Below are 25825 nucleotides of genomic sequence, written 5' to 3'. Positions count from 1 at the left end.
TAGGTACTACCTTGTGTAAGAGTTAGTAGTAATATTGATTTCGGGAAATTTTAATTAAACATTAAAATTAGATTATCGATCGATATATTTTTAATCAGGAGTTTACCTTCTATGTATTAATTGAAAAACTTTGAAAGACTCCTAGTTTTTATGTTAGTGCGCTGTAAAATGAATGTTCGATATTTTTTTAAATCGTTAATTATTTCAAAACCGTTTTGCTATTATGCATTAAATTATTTTATATAATCTATTTGTGGCGTATTATTTATTGTACATTATTTAAATACTTTATACGATTGATGATTTCAACTTTATTGTTACGGAAAGTTGTTTCCGTTAATGAGTTGATTTATTTCCCCCCTTTCTCCTGTTTCTAACCTTACATTTTATTTAGCTATTTATTTTAAGTACTTAATATTAATTCTACTTTTTTAGGTTATAGGCCTAACTAAATATTTATTATTTTGTTTTATAACTTCTGTTTACTATACAGAATTATTATTTTATGATTATAAATATTGCTATAATTTTTATTTTTAATTTCGTCTGTCTCAAATATTAATATCGTATAGTTTTTTTTTTCTTAAATAACGTCACTAATTATTGCGTGCCAGTCAAAATTCTTCTGAACGTAACGTCGAAGTGAATAATGTTCACGGTCATGATTTCACGAAAGGTTATTGAAATTTGTCGAAAATTCTGTAGGATTTTGAACTTTTTACTATTGCTCGTATAATTTTTATAAAGCATGTTTAGTAAGGAAAGATATGTTTTTAGACTGCCGTTTATCTAGAGATCGGAAGAGTACGTTGTTAAATCAAATTTTCACGGAAGATTTTGAATTAAAATGTTATGACATTTATTTGTTTGAGATATACATGTCGCTAGGTGGCGATCTAATTTTAATTTTCGATAATTGGTGTTATCTAGTATGAGAACGATCTTCTAGTTCCAAGACAATTTTATTATGAAACTAGAGTTAAAAATCTTTAGGTACAATTACGAATGCCTCGTAAAGTTATAAATACAAAAATGGGATTTTAATGTGGTTTATTTTCGCAAAAACTGTGTTTAATACCCGGAATCTTTTTTTGAGTACTCCTCGGAGCCTGCATTCTTGTCTAATTTGTCTCTCTTTTTCCTGTTTAGCCTCCGGTAACTACCGTTTAGATAATTCTTCAGAGGATGAATGAGGATGATATGTATGAGTGTAAATGAAGTCTATTCTTGTACATTCTCAGTTCGACCGTTCCTGAGATGTGTGGTTAATTGAAACCCAACCATCAAAGAACACCGGTATCCACGATCTAGTTGTCTAATTTGTCTACCAGTGTATAAATACTTGAACTATCTCTCTGTCCTGCATCGTTCGGCTATCCTTTCCTTTTATTCTTCCGATCCTTTGCGCATACTCCTCCCGTTCCATCCTAGGTCTTTCACGCTTTCAGGTTAAATTTACGTCTGATATTTTGAAAACAGTTCTATGTTCAGTCATACAAAGCAACTATTTTTCTTTACGAATCTGTCCAGATCGTTAATAGATCGTAATTTTAAATATTACAAACAAGAAAACCGAAATAATTACTTTGTGAGGGGGCCATATCTCCAAAGAAAAATTTTCAAACAAATACAAGTCACTACTTTTCGTTTACTACATACATTAAGATTAAAGCTTCCTGGGAATTGATACTCCCAAAGTTACATCGAAAAACTATCAAATTTTCAAACAAGATTCAAATTATGTATATTCCGGATAGAATTACCTTACATAATTTTTTATTTATTTTTTTAAATTCATTTTCAATTGTACTCTTTCATACTGATGGATTGCATTACCTTTTAATTAAACTATAAATCTGCTTTTTTTTTTTTTACAGACGAATTCAGAAAAATCCTTACATTTAAACAGATCCAGAGGTGTGAATTAAAGTGTATTCACAAAACCTAAGAGTAAAATTAATTAAATCGATTGGGTTTGATGCAGAAATAATACTGTTTTTCCTAATATTTACGTTGCAATCTGTTAAACTAGTGAACAATAAGAAAACCTTCACGGCCCGACGGGATGAGATATCTATGACATACTCATATATATATATATATATGTATGAAATGAAGTGTAGTCTTGTACAGACTCAGACCATTCCTGAGATGGGTGCTTAATTGAACACCAACCGTCAAAGTACCCTGGTATCCGCTATCTAGTATTCAATCCGTATAAAACCAATTAACTTTTACTAAGATTTGAAACTGAGAGCCTTCGACTTCGGAAATCAGCTGTTAAACAACTAATTTGGGACGAGTAAAAAAAAAAAAAAAAAAAGCTGACAACACAGTTGTATGACTTTTTTTCACGCGCCTTTTATCTGATATTTAAATATAATATTTTTTTGTTTATTTAATTCAATGACTAAGTAAAGCGCGCGCTTACCGTTTTTCATTCGCGCGGGTGTGGCGGTACTAGTAGCCACTAAATACTTTTTTACTCTTTAAATGTTATTTATTTAATTCTACCGCTCACCTGTAACATCACAACATAGTAGACGATTACAACAGCTGTACGTCAGTGCTGCACTAACGCTCCTTGTCGGGAGAGAGGGTATTATTGAGGCGGTATACCCACTTAGCCGCTAGTTTATTTACATCATTTTTGGGGTGGGGGTGCGATTTTGTAAAAAAACGTTTTTTGCCAATATTATTATTTTTTAATTGTTAACAACAAGTGTGCTTAAGAAAAGTCAGACCTTAATTAGGCGAAATCTTGAGATTCTGAGGGTGATGTTGCTCTACAGCATTACCACCCCCTTGACCTTTTAAGTTGAAAATTTAATGGAATCAGTGTCTGTATATAATATGACCAAGTTCGGTCAAAATCGGTCGAGTAGTTCTGGAGATATAAGGTGATTCAGAGGGTGACATCGAACATACATACGTGCATACGAACATCCGGAATATTTCCATCCGATTTTTGGGTTCCTAAGGTGTCAAAACGTAAAGATCCGGTGAAAACCACATATGCCCAAATCGGACCGATTGCAATACCTCTGTTACAGCGCTAGACGGGTAAGTAATAGAATAAGACAATTGATGTATTAAAAAATTAATTTAACCTTAATTAACGTTGTAAAAGTACGATACTGAATAAGACTGACCGAAAATTTTTAAGACTGTTAAAAGTTTTGTAAAAAAAAAGCCGATAAGCTTTTTTTTAAACAGGTCATTTTGTGAATTTTTTTTGCGTCCCGTTGTAGATTTTTAGTCGCCGGTGTTATTATAGTAATTCATTGTCATATTTTTTCTGCGTTAGTTAAGGTAAATTAATTTTTAAAACAAGTTTCATTTTTCATGATTTTTTTTTCTTTTTGCAGGTAAGAATTAAGAAAACGATTCGTTGTTAATTTAATTATACCCTTAAGGTGTGAGAGGTAAGTTTAATTTAATTATTGAAACACATTTTTTTTTTTTAATAAACTGAAAAACGTGATTGTTCCGTTTTCCTTTTAATATGTGTAATTTTTCTTTTATAGAGAGTTTAATTTTCTTTTGCTTAAGAATATTTTGATCCCTAAGACCTTATTAATTTAATCTATAATTCGTATAAATATTAATAATAATTTTTTAAAATTATTTACTCATATATAAATTATATTAAATCATATATGTATCCTTGCTAGTGATTTTGAAATTAATCGACTGCTGACCATCTCGTATACCTTATAATCAGTCTGTTTTATTCGGAGGGGTTTGAACAGACTTGATAACCGTCGATGTGATAATTTTATTTACATGTATTTCGAAATTAGAGGTGGAAAAAGGTGGAATTTACTTGCGTTCTACGTTGTGTATAGAAAATCATTAGGGAGTTTCTAACAAAATAACGTGGCCAAATGATAGCAACCCTCAATACTACCCTTTATTGTCGTTTATCTTCTTTTCGTTGTATTTTCTAGGCTTCCCTCCTCGCTGCCTCTGTGCCTGTTGAATCAATTTTGATTTTAGCGACTCGTAAATACTAATAGATCGATCCTCGAGTTTTGTATATTACGCTCGGTACATTTTATGTTCAGAGAAACAAGTTAATGTACGAAAAAAATTCTAAAGCGTGCATTGTAACTTTCCCCGGCATTGAATTCTGCAGTCTACGGAACCGGTTTACTTAACGCGGCCTCAACTGTTAGCGTTTGACATCGTAAAAACGCTAAAGAAATAAAACTGTGACTGTACAAGACTACACCCACACATATCACCCTCATTCATCCTCTGAAGTAATATCTGAACGGTAATTAAGAGAGTCTAAACAAGAAAAAAAAGAAGTCTTACCTAAGGACCCGGAAGGAAAGTTTTGAAGGAATGAAATCTTTATTATTATAAAGCGTTCGTAATTTTAGAAAGAATTGAGGTGCTGAGCCGTGTTTTTTGTAAGAGTGAAAATTTTAGCTGAATTTACGAAAATGTGCCTTTTTAAAGGAATTTTGCTAATACTTTGATTTTTCGTAAATAAACTAAAAAATTTCATTATCGATTAAGTACGATTTTATTTAGCTTTTTATTCTTGCTATTAACTACAGCCTGTTGCCTAACTTGATAAATTAGTTTTTTTTTTTTAATGTTTGTTACGTTTAAAAACGCCAAGACTGTCGTTGATTTTAACTTAGAATTTTCCGAGATAAAATACTCTACTTATTTACAACGAATAGTGGAACGAACGTAAAGGATAAATTTTGTGTTAATTTTTATCGTATAATAAATTCTACGATTTTTACTTCATTTTTTTGGAAACCGGTTAATATAATAATTTCGCTATTGTGACCAGCATGAATTTATTTTTTGCCCTTGAGCGTGCCTATGCCGTTTTCATCTACTGTGTTTATGTCAGGTCGCCTATAGCCTTAGCGATTATACAACAGACTCTGATTTAAATTACATGTATTTATACCTATCTCAAATTTTAAATAACTCTTAATAGATCTTTTAAAATTAAAATATTTAACCTATTATTCACGCAAAGAATTCCGTAGCCTCTTTGCCCGTATATATTTATAGAATTAATTTATTATTCTATTTAATTGTACCGCAGTAATTACCGGTATTAGTTCCGCTTAGGGTAGGTCATGGATCGAGATACTATCGCTGTGCGGTGGGGGATCTAGAGTATTTCATTCATCAGATGAATTGTCGCCGCCGCCGTCGTTTCAATCGTTTCACCTTAGAAGTGGGTCAGGAACGATACGGTAGCGGATGCACTAACGTCTGTAAACGTTCTTAGAGGACGGGGTTGTTGCATTTAATCCGCCGATCGGTACTAACAATAAGAGAAAGGAAGAAAGATCTAGTACGTGTATTCGGATCGAGAGAAAAGTATCCGGGTCATAGTCGACCGTTAAAAAAACGAAGTAGAAAAAGTAATAAGGAACGTCGTGAATATCACGATGTTTTTAATAGTTTAAACAATCTTTTTCTAAGAACGTACTTACGAGTATACGAGAATAAACGTTTAGTTTTACGTTTGTTATTAAAATTTAAATATTTTCAGAATAAAAATGTATTCTTAGGTACACGTTCTGTTCGTTATTAAAATGTAAAACCCTTCTTTCGTTTCGTGTAAAAAGTAATCCGTATTAAATTATAGTAATTTTGCTACCTCGTACCCCTTTTTTCGTTGTATATGTAATTTTATATACTTATAAGATATTCGTTGCTTTATTTACTCTTCGTGCCTGGTTTGTTTTCCTCCCTTTTAAACTCCAGGCCGACTGAACCGATTTCAAAAATATAAATATCTTATCAAAATGTCACTCTGGTATGATTTTATAAAATGAGAGTCCGATACTTTTTTTTTGTCTTAAAAACCAAAATTGCTAGAAACATGTTAAGCGATGTATAATCGATTGAACCCGGATTAATATATACGTATAATTTATAAGATTCCGAAAGATATGTATATAAACATTACAAAAATTAATTTAAATTAAATTCGTACATTATTCGTTAAGAATATATAATTAAACAGTAGATTTATTTTTTCATAAATACCAGTTGATAACCGGTATTCAAGAAAAATAAGTATAAATTTTAATTATTTCAGTAGATGTGATTTGAATATCGATATTTAAAAATTCGCGCCGTGGAGGCCGGCAACACTATTCTATTGAGATTTGTTTGCTAAACGTACCGCTTTAACGAAAATCTATTTCCTAACCCTTAAATTTATTTCTATAAATCATTTATTTATGAGTATTTTAGTTATTTACGTTTTTAATTTACGTCACATCGTTAACCGAATATTTACAAATTAGAGGCCGTTCGCTTTTTCGTTACTCTGTAATCATTTATTCGATTTTTAAACTTATCGATCGTCTTATAATTTTAATCTTGCAGTTTTGATTTACAGTATTTGTAGCGCTAATAATACTTTTTTTAAAGTTATAGTAATTTTTGTAGTCCGTTGTTTACAGGTTAAAATTATTAACTAGGAAATTTACCGCTATTCAGGGGTTAAAGATGCCGGCCAAATTTTAAAATTTTATTTTATATTGGCCGTGTCGGTCTTAATTGTCTCATTATAATGTAAGAAGGATTTATTTGTTTCGGTTAACAGAATATCGACGATTGTATTTGTATACGCAAGGAAGGTCGTTGGCGTTTTTAATACTGGAAGTTCGGTTCGGCGTTGCGGGCGCTTGAGAGAAGGGAAGAGTAATATGTAAGTGGAAAGTAAGTAATTATGAACGGTTTCTTGGCTTTTGTACCGCTGCTATATCGTAATTCACGACGCTGCGAACGCGGGCATCAACAGCCAAGAATAGCATCATCAGCTGTGAACAAACATAGCATCACGCCGCCCGTGTACGTCGGTACGAGCGGTTAATATATGGCCGGCTTCGAAGACGATTACTGTCTTACTTCCCACCCCGTTACGGTCTCGGACATTTTTATCGTGCAACGTAGTTTTGTTTTCTCATAATTAACGTTTCTAAACAGCTTTCGTATATTAACTCGTAAACCTCCCCTCCAAATACGTTAATTTATTACGAAAATACTTAGAATTATTTCCGAATGAACCTTTTCGCCTCGAACTGTTAAGATATATCACGATTACATATTCTTATGAGTCCTGACGTAGTAGTGAAGATGTTAATTTCATTAATTATTTAAGAATTAGATTTTGAATCCTAATTCTGTAGCGGTCGAATTTATTACGCGATATTAAAAATTTCACGCGAATCGCGTTCGTTTGGCTTTTATATATTCTGTCGCCGGCTAAAAAGAATCAGATTACGTAAATTTTTTTTACTAAAAGTCTCGTAAAGAAATTATAGGTAATGTCAGATTTTCCCACCGAGCTGGTCTAGTGGTTAACTCGTCATCCTAAATCAATTGATTTCGAAGTCGAGAATTCTAAGGTTCACATCCTGTTAAAGGCATTTACTTTTTTATTGATTTCAATACTAGATCGTGGCTACCGATGTTCTTTGGTGGTTGGGTTTCAATTAACTACAAATCTCAGCAACGGTCGACCTGAGAATGTACAAAACTACTTGGTTTACATTCACACATACATCCTCATTCATCCTCTGAAGTAATACCTTACGGTGGTTCCGGAGGTAAACAGAAGAGAGAGAAAAAGAGAGGTATTGTCAGATCGATAAATCTGTTAGTTTAAAAGGTTACAAAAAGTTTTCATAGTTATCTCAACATCTGCTTGTTAGTGGCATGTCTTTTGTAACCGATAACGTTAGTTTGTTATTATTCTGGGCATTTTCGCTTGAGTTGAAGAAGTTTTACTAATTATGTTTTGTAACATATTTTTTTTTGTTAAATCCTACTTGACTTTAAATGAATTAACTTTTTTGAGTACGTGCGTGTGCGTGGTTTTTTCACTATATGTTAATTATCTATATTTAACTGTTCTTTTGTCACCTTTATCGTTCAGATGAGCTCGATTGTATTGACGTTATTTATTATTATGAGAATATAATTGAAATAAGCGTGTTACGTTATTTATATTTTAGTATCGCTTTCACTTCATTTACTATTAATACTTTTATAATTAATTACCTTTGTATGATCGGCCTTATTTAGTAATACTTTAGTAGCTATAATTTATCACATTATTTATAATTTCTTATTCGCTTTATCGTTAATTTATTGATATTTTTTTAACCGCGTATTATTTTTAAATTACGTAAATTATGAATGATTACAGGCAGATTAGGTTTTCCGTGTTAAACGTAGTATACATGTGTTTCTTCACCTCGCCAATATCATCACACACTTCATTTAATGTTGGCCTCAAAATTTCTCCAAAACTGTAAATTTCGTACGCCTTCTCTTCCTTATGGAAATAATTTCAGAGTTTCAACTTCTATTGTGGTTTTTTAAGCCGCTTCATCCATCATATGCTTTCTTTTTTCATTATTTCTTGGATTCATCTTACTTGTTTGTTCTTGTTTTAACCCAGTGTCTATTTCTATTTACGCGATGCAATTCTGACATCTATATTATCATAGCCTGTCCTCTGTTCTGGCTAGTTTTCGTTTTGCTTTATTATTTTGTAATAACTTGGTACTTCCCGAGCTTTCTTTGTTTATTTAATTTATCTGTTATATTTTCGGTGAAAGACCGTGATTCAGAGACGTGCTTTTGCAAGAAATTGTTGTCAGCTTAGTTACCTTAGTGGGATATTGCAGGATTAATACGATTGAATGTGTTAATATGGATGAGAAAATGGTCCCTCGTGATTTTTTTATTCTGTGTGTTTTGAAAATCAAGAATAAAGTAATACGAAAATCTTAAGAAAAATGTCACATGTTTGATTGTAGGTGTCTTTTGCTTTTACGTTAGGAAATGATACTTAAATGTGAATTTTAGTATAGTAGCTTTTATAATAATTGGAACTGCTTTTATTTGTGTGTGTGAGAGTGAGAGAGAGAGAGAATATTTAGTTAGATGTCTGGGTACGGTATCTTGAAGTGCTGGTCTTAAATGTAAATATTAAGCATACCGTATCAAAAATTATAAAATTGGATTAAATAAATATTTTAGTTAAAGGTTTGTGAATTGTATCGATGAAATATTTCCCCCCGCAAATTGCCATAGACATTTATTATATTTCTGGACTTTAATTTTTATCATGTTAAAGTTTGAATATCGATAGATCATAATAAAATTTTGAAAATCTAAAATAGGGCTAGAAACCGCGGTCAGTTTTTCAATAAGTTTACAATCAAAAGTTGAATTTTTTTTAGATTTAATTTGTAGAATACAAGAAATTTTTTGAAGACGGAAGACATCTTAATGTTGAACAAATATAGAAGAATCAATTTTTAGAGAGAGTGGAGCGCTACCATCATGAAAAAATTGAAGTTGTGAATAATACGTAGTTTGTGTATACCGCTCGCAAAAGAATCTAATCAGTTTTTTGCTTGAGCTAGTTTAGACAAAAAACAAGTAAACTGCATAAATTCTAAAATTTTGTTGTGTATTGTGGGATAATAAAATTTGTATAAATCATTATTGTTAATTACACTGATAAACATAATTTTTGTTTCTTAACATGCTATACATGATTTTAATCTGTTTTTTGATGCTGAAAACGAATATGAACTCAGAATCTTTATATCATCCAACAATATTGAAAAATCTTTAAATTTTAATAAAAATATTTAAAAAATTTTTCAACTATAGTTAGCATTTTTAGCTCCTATTTAGTATTTTGTCAGCACTTTTTTATTGTTTAACTTTGTTCACACAATTTTTAAGCTATAAATAAGCAATACTAGACAATTTAATCATATCATTTTCACATATTATGACATCATTTCTAATACTGAAGAGAGCCTTCATGGACAAGATTAATCATGTCTGTGCAGGTCGAAATATGTAGCTGAAAACACAGCTGTGTTGTTTGTATTAAGCACTGGATTTAGGAATGAATTAATTTTGTTTAGTCTTATTGCTGTCTTACGTTTGTTAATAGTGCAGTGCCATAATGCCTCGAAATTGTGTAAATGATGTGGATGCCTTATGTTATATATGTGGTGAGTTTAAAATCAAACAAAAAACATTACACCTTTAATAAAAAAATCATATCATTGTACTTTCAGTGTAAAATTGGTGATCAGGATAAGACGTGGGCTCCTCATATAGTATGCATTAATTGTTCTGTATGCTTAAGAGGATGGATGAAAGGTACACGGAAGGCTTTCCCATTTTGTGTACCCATGGTTTGGCGTGAACCAAAGGATCATGTAACCGATTGTTACCTTTGAGTAACAAGTATATCCGGAATTTCTAAAAAATCTAAACATACTATAAAATATCCTTCATTGCAATCTGCAATGAGGCCTGTACTTCACAGTGAAATTATTCCATTTCCTGAGCCACCTGTGAATGTGTTTCGAAAGCAGTGATGAAGAATCAGGCAGTACTAAAGAAGACAACAATCATTTTGATTTTGAATTATCTTCCAGTAAGCCACATTTTATATCACAAAATGAATTAAATGACTTGATTAGAAATTTAAATTTATCAAAAAATCAAGCTGAACTGTCAGGATCAAGACTGCAAGGTTGGAATTTACTTCAAAAAAATACAAAAATGTCGGGCTTTTAAAGCCGACAAAAAGAACTTCCTCGGTATTTTATTGATAAAAATAATTAGGTTAATTGCACAAATATTGATGAGTTTATGTTGCGTTTAGGACAAGTTCATAAACCTGAGGATTGGGATAATATATCCGATACCAATCGCTTTTGGTATTAATTAGAAAGGGACGTACGATGTGATGAAAGACGTTTTTGAAAAAATAAATTATAAAACATAGCTGGAACATAACTGGTGATTTGAAAGTTATAGTTATTTTGTTAGGCATGCAGTTAAGCTATACTAAGTACATGTGTTTTCTTTACGAACGGGACACCGAGCTAGGGATAAACATTGTGTTACCAAAGAGTGGAAGAAACGAGACAATTTAACTCCAAATATGAAAAATATTAATATTTAGTTGAACCTAAAACAATATCTTTACCCCCTCCCCATATCAAGCTAGGACTAATGAAAAATTTCTAAAAACAAAGAAGAATGATATTCCCGGATTTTTGTAGAAATCCGGCAGAAAAATCCGAATGTAAGTGAAGGAAAAATTAAAGAAGGAATATTTGTTGGTCCTCAAATAAGAGGGGTTGGTCAACATTGATGTATTTAACTCGATGTTAAATAATGTAGAAAGTGCACCTTCAGCTTCATTTAAAGACAATTGCAAAAGTTTTTTCGGTTAACAAAAATCCGACAATCACCACAATATTGTTAAAGAACTTCTTACTTCATACGGAGCTATGGGATGTGACTATGTCTTTGAAAATACTTTTTCTCCACTGACATCTGGATTTTTTCCCGGACAATCTCGGAGATGTAAGTGACGAATACGGTGAATGTTTCCACCAAGACATTTCGGTTATAGAAAGCCACTACAAAGGAAAATGGAATACCAAGATACTAGCCGACTATTGTTGGACACTAATTCGCAATGTGCCTGAGGCTATTTATAAAAGAAAAACATCAACGAAATCATTCTAACACAGGTACGGCCATGCAAAATTATAAATTTGACAGATTTTAACTATATTTCCCCTTATTTTTTTTAAGCGTAATTTATTTAAAATTAAGGGTGATAGAACAAATGTTTTTGAATTGTTATCACGCTTAGAAAAACATTATTTTTTTGTCTATCAGTATTATTATTAGTACGTGTTATTACAGTATTAATAAATAAATATGTTTTTATTAGTAACGTGAAAATTTTTATGGTAGCCCTCATATCAGGGGGATGCATACTCTGTCTTCTTAATAAACGGAAGGGGCAACTGGCTATTTACAGGATAATTTTAACTTAATTTTGCCAAAAAAAAAAAATTATCCCTTTATTGAATGTTTGATTGTTGCCAATTTGTTTTTATAATAACAGAACAGTCGATTAAAATATAGGTAGAAAAGTATATAAATGAAGTAAAAAGTTGTAATAATTTGTATTTATAAAAATACATTTTGTAATATGTAAAATATTAATAAATTATATTTTTAAATTGTGTTTATGCGTAAATTAAATGGGTGTAAATGTTTAAAGATTTGCTCGTTGTGTTTCTGAACTCGCTTTTTGTATACCGTTTAGTTACGTTTATGCTAAAATTTAAAAATATATTGTTTTCAATATAATTTTTAAACCTCACAGAATCTTTATGATGTGTTTGGGGAAGAGACTTTGCCTATTTACCTCGTTGTGTGTTGTAAATATAAACTGTAAATTTATTTTTCAGTGATTCTATTTGGTTATTTTTATTATATATATTTTTTTAAGAAGTGGGTAGTGTGTAAGAAATATTCTTGAATGAGATTGTTAGTAAAATCGTGGTGGTGTTGATGTGCTCCTGCTGCCGTCATTTCAGTGTGCCATCACGAAACGTGGTTTGATAAGGTGAGATGGCCCATTGGCTGCCATCAGTCTCCTCTTCAACCGTTTTATTGCTAAAAGGGGTGGTGGTGGTAATGGTGGTTAGTAGTCGTATCAATGCAATTGCGGAGGCGGACACCCGCTGTAACCCTTACACGACCTTTAACCTTTCCTACTGCCAGCTAGCCGTGCGGGCGGATGACATCGATCTGATGGAATTTCAACCCTGGCCGGAACGCTTCGTACATACGCAAAACTAGAATTTTCTATTCTGTTGTTTTATTTCTTATCCAATGAATGTCGCTTGTTCTGATTAAACACGCCGTTTTTATTACTTCATTTTTTAATTATTCTGCAATTCATTCAGTTGTAATATATTAAAAGATTCGTCATACCAATCCGGGGTTCAGCTGTCCTTTTAGATACATTAATGGTATATTTGTTTACATAGACTAAGAGAATGTATAAAATTTTGTTATTTTTTCCAAAAAATTTCCATTCGTGGTAGATTTAATATTACCTATATTTGCCGACTACAGATTACGTCGGTTGGATTATTTGGGTAAATTATATGGATTACCGTCGGGACTTGGACGTATTCTGGTTGATATCTTTTTATCTACTAATTTGGTACGAGTTGGTGGTCAGCTTGAAACTTTCTACTCAAAACTTTCTCTTTTCTGCGCAAAGACAAGTTATTAATGCGATAGATTTCGCTAACAAATATTGTAACGCCTAGGCCCACGGTATATCCTTGTTAACTATTACGGTGATTTATTAAAATGCCTTATTATGTTTTATTTGTCGGTTCTGTCGAGGAACAAAGTATGATCGCTTTATTCATTCCTCCTTGAAACGTCGTAGCGGGAAAAATGTGTGCATCGTCAAATAATTAGAAGTTTCGTTTTGTGTTTGTATATTATTTGCATTTCAGAAAGGATTAGAACGCCCGGCTTCAGTCAATAGAAACTATTCGTTTGGCTAATGATACAGTCCTTGTTTTCAGGCATCTTCTGCACAGCCCCGTACAGGCGTTCGCATATAGAGCCAGAATAATGGAGAAGAAAGGATCGATTATAAGGATAGAATTGGACGTGAGAAAGAACCATCTACTCACGATGGATTCTCATGAGATAAACAACCCGATCCAGAGGATTATTCAAGGACCTTTATGCAGCAGGCTCGTTCCCCCTTCCACGTTCAAAAGATTTCTGACTTCCAGAATTTAAAGAACTACTTCTTAGGGACTGGATTCCTAAAAAGCACACTTCACCCAACCTGCGGAGTTAATGCGATGTATGAAAGTATCCAACTTTAAAAGAAAAAAAAAAGAACTGATCACTTTGACATCTGCCCTTTCTGACACCCGGAATGTTGCTTTTTTTTGTTAAAAAGTTTATGGTTTACATTATTATTAATTTTTTGTAATATCTTTTTTGATCTAGTAATACATTTTATTCAGATAGCATGGTGGTGATAGTCGGCAGATAGCCGACTTAGATCCTATTATTCTTTCATGATATTTTAGTAATTTATCCTTAATATATATATTTTATACGTTATATAATATTATCTTCTTAAATTTAATAATTTTTATTTGTTATTTTTAAGGGTTTTTTTACCATGTGTGGTTATCATTTTTATTTTTATTTGGTTAATAATCGGAAGCCGCCAATGACAGTGGCGTTCTGCATTTGTGCCTCCGCAATTGCGTGTGCGTTGCGTTGTCCCACGCAAAATTATTTTGCCCACACAATACGGTACATTTATTATTACGCGCCTTACAATTCAGCCTGAGTGGGAACCAATGTAGGTAACTTGTCCAGCAATATTTCGTTTACCCAGAAAATGAAAAAAGTTTTTTTTTTGTAATAAAATTGTGTCAAGATATTATATATTAATACAATTATTTAATCGGGATAGCGATTATAATCTCGTTACAATTTTGGGAAGTTTAGCGGTGACACAAAAACTGATAAATATGTTTGTGTTGAAATTCAGTTATCCACAATCAGATTACCACAATTGTGGTAATCAGCTGATGATGATAATACTTCGTTTATTTGATATTGCCTTTAGTGACAGTTCTAATGGACGTCCTTTCTGATGGATACGTACATAATTTTTTTTTTCTTTGTGTTATTCGGACTAGTTTATTATTGTCGTAGCTTTTTCCCTGTCTGAATCTTAAATGACCGGTTTATTCACTATAATATTAATTAGTTGTATTAATAAGTAATATATTCTTTTATTTCCGTTAGGGAATTAAAGAAAGTTGATCCGCTCTCTTTTAATTCACATCGTGTATTTTATTTTTGCCGCGAAAATGTTATAAGTTTTTGGAATGAATTTAAAGTATTCATCATGCAGAGCGAAACTACGACTAAACGAAAAGCGAAGTCGTATTCTCCGAGCACGTCGTGTTGAAATATAAGGGAGATAAACGCGGTACTGAATGCACACAGCTGTGTATTACTAATACGTATACTATGCGGCTATCAGCCGGCCGGTTTGCTGTTAGCGACTAGCACTCCTGGGTGGGGCTCGCTTGCCGCCGACTCGTCGGCGGTTAAAAATAGCAGGCGCCGCTCCACCGCGCACCCGACTCAGCTGTTGTAAGTCAGCTGACTCGCTCGTTACAACATGTAACTATTATAATCTATAGTTACGCTATTACACATCTCAGCCGACTTCGCTCAGGTCGCGCCATCTGTCAAACGTTGACTGAAACACAACTTAAATAAAATTGTAATGTATTTTAGGTGGCTATAATTTACGTTCCTGCACACGAAAACTCATAACTGTATCGATATTATTTGTCATGTGTACGATTTTACATACAGAATCGTATTTAAATTACATTTATTGTTATAAAAATTGAAACTGCGTTTTTACATTCCATCTGGTTAATGAATAATACTTGTTACCGGTTAGGAATTTGATTAAATCAGAACGAAATTGAGATAAGAATTTTGAGAATCGATTCTGTAAAATCTAATGTTTATTTATTAATGATTATTTATTAGAATAGTATGTATTTTTTTTATAATTCTTATTTGAGAGTTAGAATAAACACTTGTTTTCATAAACAACTGCTCAAAACCATGAAGAAACAAGACTCGCAGTAGATTTTTTTCTCTGATCTTCGTGTTACTTTATTTCTACTTCTGGTGACCGTTTGTTACGAGGTAATACATATTTTTTTGTTTTTTCGATTGTAAACGAAATCTTTGGGCATGAACCCCTGGATATCAATGAAGCATTTTGATCCCACGAAACTTGTGAAGTTAAGGACAGATTAAAAGCAAAACCTGCATTCTTAGTAGCGTACACCTTCATAACTTTTACCTTCATAATGTAATGTAATATAATGTGTAATATTCATAATGTAGGTTTCTTATTTTTTTTCATTTGTTAAGATATTTCGCTAATGTCATCCAGTTCCCCCTTCCCATCTTTTCAATATCGTCAGTCTATCTCTCTTTCTGTTGCAGGGTGTCCATTCTAGAATTTCCCTGTACCATTTTCTAGCAGCATCTGTTCTTGCTATACGACTTGCCCATTCCAATTTCGATTTCGTCCTTGCTATCTAACCTATTACGACAGTTTTTTTTTTAAATTTAATATTATCCGACTGGTTTTCCTTCTCATCGTTTAACTTTACTTCTTAAATGGTATTCTCCATGAGATTTGAGTCTTCTCAATCATCAGTCAGATCTCTGAGACAACGGTCAGTACAGGTGCTCTACATCGTTGAAAAGTTTTACTTATTTACGTAAATGTTTTATTTAGTAATATTCGTTTAATTTTCAAAAATCTGCCCGTCCTACTGCTGCATTCTTTTATATCACACTTGTACTTCTCTCTAGATTGACCTTTTGACCTAATTATACGTAGCTCTCAACGTTTACAACAACATTGTTATTAATTCTTTTTCTTAAAATTAATGGTGTTTTTCCATCATCTTTTTCATACTTCGAAAAGTTCTAAATATATTTTATAAAGTAATATTAATTTTATCGATGTATCTTTTGTACTCTAAATTATCTTTCTTTTTACCTTCCTAAAATTCCAAATTATTATTAAAAGCGTTGTTGGTAAAAATATAAAAAAACTGTGGAGTTCGAGTACGTAAGAACGAACGTTAGTCGACATCAGAAATGAGAAATTAAATTTTTCTTACATACTTTATTGGAATACGTGCGGTTTAATAACCGGCGTAATTTCTGAAGCCTTTAAAGACGTGTCGGAGAGCGCCAAGAAATTGCGTATACAGTGTGCCGTGCACCGTGGTGGATGGTTGTGCGTATGCCCCTGGCTGGTATGGTTTGCTATGAAATTCCGTGCTCTTCTACCTTCGTAAGAATGAGGGACCGTTAATGATCCCGCTGCTATTATTTCTGTTACTGCTATGAACCGAGTATTTACTAATAACAATATTTAAATAATAATAATAAATTTTTTTGTGCTGTGAATCCGGTATCGCGATGAAGAATAATACCCGTTAGCTTTTTACTTTAAATAAATAAGGAAATAATTAATGTAATATTTGAAAATGTGTACGGTGCCTTCCGCCATCTTTAAATTTTATCGATCTAGTTCGGACACTTGAATTCAATACTCTTAACGTTTGTGAAATTAGACAGCTGTTGTAATTCTTTTTGGCGTTTAATATTTGTTGCCGTTAAACGGTTACGTTTTATTCGAGAAAGCTTCGACGTTTACAAATTGAAGACATTAATTTTTTTTTTTAAATCGTGTTCATTCGTTTTACTTTCTTCAATCTTAGATTACGGATCTTTTAGAAATGAATCGTTTAATATTGTACTAGTTTAAAGAATATCTCGTGATCAACATTGAAGTTACTCTATCCGAGTCGCAGGGACACAGTCAAACGTACTACCCAAACGCATTATATTCTTCCTACATGTAGTTAGATTAATATTTAATTAATTTTTAAGCGGTTTTAGGAATTCGTTGAATTTCTCTTCATGCATATTTGGAATCTTATCTGGGAAATTTGTTTATTTTGATGAAGATATTTTGCACAACTCCGCAACTCCTGAAATAAATAGTATTTTAATTTATTTATTGGATTTGTTTCAGTAATATTTTCCGTAGTATTTTTTTAATCTTTGTTAAACGGTAAGGGTGGTTGCAATATTATTTTTAATAACGTCGTGTTGTTTTCGTATCTGTTCCTATACGGTTTATGGTAATTCAATTTTGTGAAGGAAATTTGTTATATTTTTCTTTAAATCGGCTTTTTTCTTTAGATTATTTTTTCCTACATTAAAAATTAATTTTTTTATCTGTTAATAATAATTCTATGACCTTACCAGAAACGAATTAGTAAATTAACTTTCTTTAAATTTCACGTAAGTAGTACTATATAATGTTTAATTAAACGTTTCCATATCGATTTATCCATTTATTTTTAGACATTTTGTCTCGTGTAAAATAGTAGTAGACGGTCTTTATGGAAGTCGGATTTTATATTATTATACATGACCTTGAAAATAAAGCGTGATTATATGTTGTAACATTGTTACATGTTTATTATTATTATTTTTTTTTTTAGTAATTATGTTGTTATGCTGTTCAAAAATAAAATTTAAGTTTTCATGATGCGCCCCTCCGTTTGAGGTTTGAATATGGAGCACACGATTTCGGTAGCCTACCGGAGGAACAGAGGATGCACTGGCGTGTGGCACGCGATGTTATAGCTGCGCAGTGTTCTTCGGCCCGCCGGAACCTTCTTTCCCCCGTTTTCCTCGATTCCATTGAATAAGGATTGTTATATTCCTCCCTTTTTCCCTTCGTCTACCGGCACCGCATTTTAGATTAAAAAAGAAAACTTTCTACCCTAAGTAATCCAGATACATTAATTATCTTATCCGTCAGATCAGAAATACCATACCGGCCTTTGCTTCTGATTTATGTACAGTTTGCTGTGTGTAATTATTATCCGCCCCTTTTCCTTTTCCTTTCTCATTCACACTCTGCTGCTTTTAGTTTATATGCTTTGTATTATATATGTATATTTTTTAAAGAGAACTTTATTCTGACTCATTTACATACAAATACTATAAGATTCCGTGTTGCTCTTTTTTTACTTTTTTCGAAAAAAAATGAATATTTAATATTTTTTCCGATGACTTATTTTTTTCTAAATTTAGATAGCATTATTACATTTTAAAATTCTTTTACTCCACTGCTCTTATGCGATAAATAGATTAGAAAATTCTAATGCATTTACTTTTTTTGTGTCATGTTCTTTTAATATGTTTAATAGAATTCAGACTGCTCAGTATTTAAATTAAAAAAAGATCGACTCCCGGGATGTTAATTTGAAACATATTAGTAATTTATAACGGTTTACAAATCTGATCTAATCTTATTTTAGATTCCGAGGTGGTTATTACATTTAAAGAAACACATCACGCGATTTTCCTGGTAAGTGAGATGTGACTTAAAATTTGTTAAATCGACGATAAATACATCAAAGTATTTGTCAAGACTGTAATTATAAAAATCACCACATAACTGTAAAAATGCCGACATAAACGACAAACTAGTAATAAATTAGTGATACTGAAACTATAATTGGCTTTAACGTGATGAAAATCCTATTCGAAATTTTTTTTTTTAAATAAAGCTCTCACCCAAATTATAAAGAGATGGGTAATCTCTTAGAGATAAGAACAAATTTAATTTATCGGTGAGAAGAGTACTAGATCGGAACGATCGTATCTGTTATACTACGATTTTTTGATAGTAATGTTTTTAATTTCAAACACAATTTATCATTAAAATAAAACCGTTACAGTAATATGGGTTACGCCGTATTTTTTTTTATGTTGGGTCGTGTATTTGTATTATTTCATCCCGGTTTACTTATACACTTGCGCTGTTTTAATATTTTTAGTCGTCTAAAGTTATATGTCGTATGACGTTCGCAGTTAATATATCGCATATGGATTTCGTATGTATTAGATTTAAGCGCATGTTTCCACGTGTCGCAGAAAATAATATCGTCTGAAATAATTTACGTATCGATTCTCTTCCCCTGTGAGAGTAGAGGCGTTATTTACAAATCTTCCATTCGTATGGTAGATTACTTCTTTGGTGTTCACAATCTGTTTTATAGACGTTATGCATTAAGCACCAAAGTTACAATAGCCCATAGTCAGAATCTCTTTCCCTGAGATTTTTCTTATCAGAGTCCATGTAGGAGGAGTACTTGCCGGAACTGATTGAATATCGCCTGAGTTTCTTTCACTCTGTACGTAATTGTAACAGTATATCGGCTCTAGAACAAACAAAAAAACGGGAAAACCATTTTATACCTTTTTTCTCTTGTAAGCCTGGTATAAGATGCTCGTTTCTTCAGTCTTAAAGATCACTTACGACTACGATCGCCAAATCTCTTTTGAGATCGTGTAATTTTCCCGGTAAACACGTTCAATTCGTTCTAGCGGTCCATTTAAGTGTACGGGTAACTACCTAATCCTAAGCGATTCAACGGTTGAAATTCTGTTATTTTCTGATAGGTTTTTGTTTTTTAAGTAACAATGTAAAGTAGTTAAAATATTTCTTGCGCATGCGCATATGTTCCTTGCATTTAAAATATGCAGCGTCTACACACACTTAAATTTCAACGTATCGATCCGTATGTTCCGTTTTAGGTCATTAGTACATTACACAGGCGGAAAAGAGTGATAAATTATAAATTATTTTTAGTTCAAAAACTGTAAAAAAAAAACGTATATAATTCGCATCGTCAAATCGTCTACTGCAGATCTCATTATATCGTGACAGGTGTGGTGTCCCGTAGCCGTGAAGTCATGCTGTTGCCACGCCTCTTCTGCATTCTCTGATTTCCTTCTCATCCTCCTGCATATTACCCCTCCCCCTGTGCGAACTGCATTCCGGCTAACTGAAAGACTGGTTGACTGCATGGCATGCTTGCATGCATTCATAAGGTAGCTTGCCGCATTGCCAGCGTTTTTTTTAATTTTTTTTTTTTAAGGCCGTTTGCTTCGATTGACTGTCCTTGCAAGTCGGTTTTGTTTGTTACTTCAAACGTGCACATCAGCAGTTTATATTATATTGAACTGCAATATTAACTTTTTTTGCGTTGAAATTTTGAATAAAGCCCGTTAATTAAATTAACAGGAAGAAATAAATAATCCTTTAGTAATCAACATATTGTACATTAATTGTTATAAATTAATTTTGTTGTGATTTTTTAAATAGAATTAATCGTATGATTTAGTGGAAGTAATTACGATGTTGATATATTAAATCTTATATTATTCTTTGTTTTTCTCATAGCAACACATTCCAATATATGTTCTGTTAAAGTTGATTTTAGGTTATAAATATTTTTACGTGTACATTAATTTAGTTTTCTGAGTATATATAGTACGTATAATTTCTTAGTGCTGCGTGAGATATTAAAGAAATGACCGGAGGCTACTGTCAAGAGACCACCCACAACATAACGACGCGTAAAATGCCTCGTGTTCGCTTTTATATTTATTTTCGGACCGATTTTTCCTCTTTATAGAATTTTTTTTTCTTAGTTCAATTTTTGTGTATAACTTTTTTCTCCTCTGAATGATTCACTTGTCATTTATCGAAATTTAAAGCATTTTTAGCCGTTTTGTTTTTAACGCTTAATATCAAAGTATAAAATTGAGTGCAATATTATCTTTATAAAATGTATTAAATTAGTTTATAGTATTAGTTTATAAAATATAGTAAATAGTTTATAAAAATTATCGGTAAAGTGGATGGATCGCATTGTGTAGATAAATTTTGGTAATTTACGTATTAATGAAACATCTAACTTTCGCTAGAATATTGATTTAAATGTTAGCCTATTTATTGTGTTTTTTTAATATTTTCAATAAAGCTCTTTTAAGATGAATAATTTTTCCTTTCTATCATATTAAGCTGTAGCAAGAATTTAAAGTTGCTAAATGTACAAAATAAATGAATAAATAAAAAAAATATTAATTTGTGTAACTGTCTTTTACCGGGAACGACAAAAAATTATTACTTTTTTATTTACCATAAAGATGGTGTAAATTTTTCATTTTACAGTGATTCTACGGGACGTTTTCTTCCATAGATCGAGTTAACTGATCCAAATTTTTATTAATCTTATTTATATTGAGTAACTGAATAATCAGTATGGTAATTTCTACATTTTATTTTGAGCATGTCTTTGTGTGCGTTGTGCATTTCCTTGTATATCGGTGAGGTATAGCATAATACAGTTTTATTAATGGGTTTTTCAAATTTTTATATGCTGTACTATAATCAATATATGTTATCTTGCAGTGTATTTTTTTGTGGTTTGCTTATAAAGTGTACATACAGTGAAAAATTTCCACCTGGATAGCTGTCATGTCGTTGAATTCACAGTACCCTCCTTTATTTCCCTCTTTTGCTTCCTCTTCTATCCTTATTGCTCTCGGTTGTTTTGTTTTGTATCTATGTGTGGGGCTGGGAATATCGAGGGAGTCGAAAGGTATGTATGTATGTATAAAGAGTACGAGTAAGGTAGGACGGCAGGTGGTGTTTTTGTATTCATTTTAAGCGTTCTGCGAGCGCGCGCGCGCGCGTGTATTTGTTTAGAGAATGGTTGTGTTTCAAATGGAAGGGGGATCCGTGTGGAGGGTATACTCTGCATTGCGTCACACGCAGGACCAGTCGTCTCCCTCGATCCGTTTTCCCAACCTTCCCGCCATGGAATCGCCGCTAAAATCAACCCTCTAACACTGTACCATCACTCTAAGATTTATTGGTCGTGTACCGTCTGAAGGGAGATATGGTAGTACGCATTAGAATTTTAGGATACAGAAACATTGTAGAATGTTTATATAAACATTTCTAAAATAAAAATATTAAAATTTTTAATTTGTCTACGCTTGTTTATATATATATATATTATATTTATAATATATAATTTATATATTATATTTAGCAATTTACGTGTTTAATTTGAATTACGTCTTAAGTTATTAATCTTCACTTACAAAAACCGGGCTTGTTTACATTTTATACCTATGTCTTATTTTAGTGTACGCTGAAGAGTGTTATCTCGTTTTATTCTGACGTTTTTCGAGTAAACTTCAGAATTCGGTACTTGAGCTAGTGGAACGTCTCTTTCTTCGGAGGATTAAGATTGTCGTAAAAGGAAATGCTTGATCCTGCGGGATATCGACTGAATTATGTCTTAACTAGTAGTTGAATATTGTTTCATCGTGAAAGGCGTTACCGTTGTATCGACGAATTTTTAATTCCTATTATGTTTTCATCATTATTTTTACTATTTTAATAAAAAAATAATAAAATATGTTCGTTACTATAGCCTAGAACATTTCCGTCGATAAGATAACCACGATATCATTACCTGTAGTTATTAAACCTAGACGAATCGATGCGTTTTTAATTTACGTAGTTAATAATATCTTACGTAAAAACTTTTGAAGTTTTCAAAACAAATACCGGATCGGATGAAGTATATTGATCTTGGAATCTGTAACTTTCATCCGTTTTAAAAGGAATTTCGTCCAGATCAAAGAACTTTAAACCAACAGATAGCGCTTAACGAATATAACTGGATTTTAAAATAGGATAAAGTAGTAAATAGAAAAAGGGTCATTGTCTGTTAAAATTTAAAACATGTGGCTTATTTGGACGGCGGAGCTGAATATAAGCGCAGCGATGTTAACAGGGAGTCGCTCAAGATACGCGGCGGTGTGGAAGGGAAAGCTGTTAGATGAGGCAGGAAGTCGTGTTGTTAAATATAGAGAAGCTGTCGAGTGACTATCGGATCGCGGTCGTTCTCTTCGCGCCAAATCTTAGTCCATTCATGATAACTTTGCGCAACAGTGTTTTATTTATATCGATAAGAGTATCGAATTCATATAATTTCCGTTATATGTGAGGCCGATGTAAGTTTCATTTAATCGCACCTTAATACGAATGTTGTAACGTGCAATCCCGTGCAAGCTTATTAAATAGCTTTTTTTAAGGTAGGCAGAGCAAGGACATTTATCTTGATCGTTATGACCTTCGCGTAAATCATATTACACTTTGTTGAATTCATCCGACCGTCCATTGATAAGATAGAATCGTATTCGTGATTTAACAACTTTAACATCAGCTGATGTTAAGATGTTTAGTTCAGCTTTATTCCTCTTCCTCATTTAAATTTTTGTTAGATAAGGTATTGTTTATTTGTTTTTTTTTTAACCTTTTATGAACGCTATTAAATATCTTTTTGTATTATTTTTAAAATCAAATTACTTAACAGATATTAATATATTTCTTCTGATGTTTGTGTGTAAATTTTGATAACGTTTGTAGGGTTTAATGATTTTCAATCTGATCGATTGTAGACATCTTTCTATAAGAAGTATTTATTAAGTAAACAAATTCATTTTAAGTTTTTGTTGCCGAGTTGATATCATTCTTAAAAAACATCCTTTTCTTAATTTACTTTTTATTTTTGTATTCCTAATGTAAACGTTGCGATCTGTTCGACTTGTGAACGATAAGCGGTCCTGTGGCCTAGTGATATTAGAATGATGTATAAATGAGGTATAGCGTTGTACAGACTAAGCCCGATCGTTCTTGAGATGTGTAGTTAATTCAACCCCAACCGCCAAAATACATCGGTATCCACCATCTAGTATTCGTAATCTACTTAACATCAGTTTGTGGAGGTCAAATACCCCTCTAATTTCCTGTTGAATTGTAAAATAAAAGTAGCTGTATTGGTGTTCTGTCCTTGTCATACGTACTGTTAACATTTGAATTTGGATTTAATCGTTTTAGATTATTTTTTTAAATTTAGCTATAAATCCTATCAGCTAGTTTATAAAAACACGTTTTGATTGTTTATGTTTTGTGTTTAACATTGTGGGTTTTTTTATGGGGGAGGGGGGAAGCGTTATGACTTTATTGTTATACGTTCTTATCGGATCTTACATAAGATCCACTCCAACTTTGATATAAACATTTTTGGAACTTTTTTTTATATCTATTTTCTTGCGGCAACAGATTATTCCTTTAAAGAGGAGATGAATAAAATAAGCGTCACAGTTAGACGGCTGTTAACGATAAGCTGCTTTCCTTTAGCGTTTCAAACCGGTGGAATCGAAAGGATACCGTGTTAGAATTGTGATTAAGAGCTTATGAAATTCCCCGACGAACGTCAACTCTGACGTGTTCTTCCTATGTCGATGTGTAGCATCGCACGAAAAAGATCGATTATTGGTTGTAAAGGTTTTAAGTATCGCCTCGATCCTTACTTATATTTTTGATTTTTTCACGACAAAGATTTTCCCTTGAAGCGTGAAAATATTAACTTGATTGTAGTTTGCCGTATTTGAACTACGTATAATCGTTGAAATGCCTATTACACCGGGTTCCATTTCTTAAGAATGAAGTGAAATACTTAAAATGTGCGAATAGTTCCTATTAAGCTTTATTACCGTACCGGTTTGTGATAACGCATTGTACTTTGTTTCAGATATGTATCTCTTAAATCGTAAAGGTTTATTGTTACGTAATTACATTTCAGTTTTAGTAACGGTTTTATTTATTTTAAAATCGATTTACTGTAAAATGAGTTAACAAGATGAAATCGTTCTATAAAAATGCCAAATACAAAATATTTTTAAGATTTCAAACGAGATGATTTCAAATCCGGACCGTTTTTTCTTAATTGAAGATTAACACGCGTGTCATTAGATCTCTTAATACCTACTACTGATATTCATTTGATAATACTATTAACTTCAAATATAATTGTCGTGTGTTATTCTCTGTAAAAGTGAATTTTCTTCATGCTAATCCTGAAAGATGATGTAGCAATTTTGTCGTTAATAGTCGTTACTTATCGTCAGTGCGCGAGCGAGAGTAATACATCGGTAGTTAATATTTTAGTCGTTTCTATTGTAAGCCGCGGTCGTTTTTTAATTCATCCGCCGCTATCAATCAGTGAGTTGGGAGCGCCGTATCGTAGTATATCGGCTGGAGTGAAGCGCGCTCGCGCCGACTCACATGATGTATTGATCCAGTTCACCGTCCGGTCAAGGCTGTAAACGACGGTGGCGCCGCGACGCGTTTAACAGACATAGACGCCCATTGGGCGCGGTCAGGTTGTATGACGTCATCGATTCTCGAGTTACGTCACTACAGATCTACAGTGTATCGCTATGAACCTCTACCCACCTTTTTTTTTAGATCCGGGGATGATATGTCGTGTAGTAGATTCGGATTCCATTACAATGTGTCGGTATATTATACCAACCTGTATGATTCTGCGGCATAATTGGATTTTTTTTTAAGAAG

The 25825-nt window shown here is 32.4% G+C and overlaps 1 protein-coding gene across 2 annotated transcripts in view; it reads left to right on the top strand.

Moving 5' to 3' along the window:
• crp (transcription factor cropped) overlaps nt 1–25825 on the top strand; it is a 159120-nt gene that overhangs the window by 92411 nt on the left and 40884 nt on the right. The window lies entirely within an intron of this gene.

The sequence above is a fragment of the Lycorma delicatula genome, chromosome 6 (genome assembly GCF_047948215.1).
Source record: "Lycorma delicatula isolate Av1 chromosome 6, ASM4794821v1, whole genome shotgun sequence".
NCBI lineage: Eukaryota > Metazoa > Arthropoda > Insecta > Hemiptera > Fulgoridae > Lycorma > Lycorma delicatula.
The sequence above is the reverse complement of the archived record's forward strand: the minus strand, read 5'-3'. Positions and strand labels throughout refer to the sequence as shown.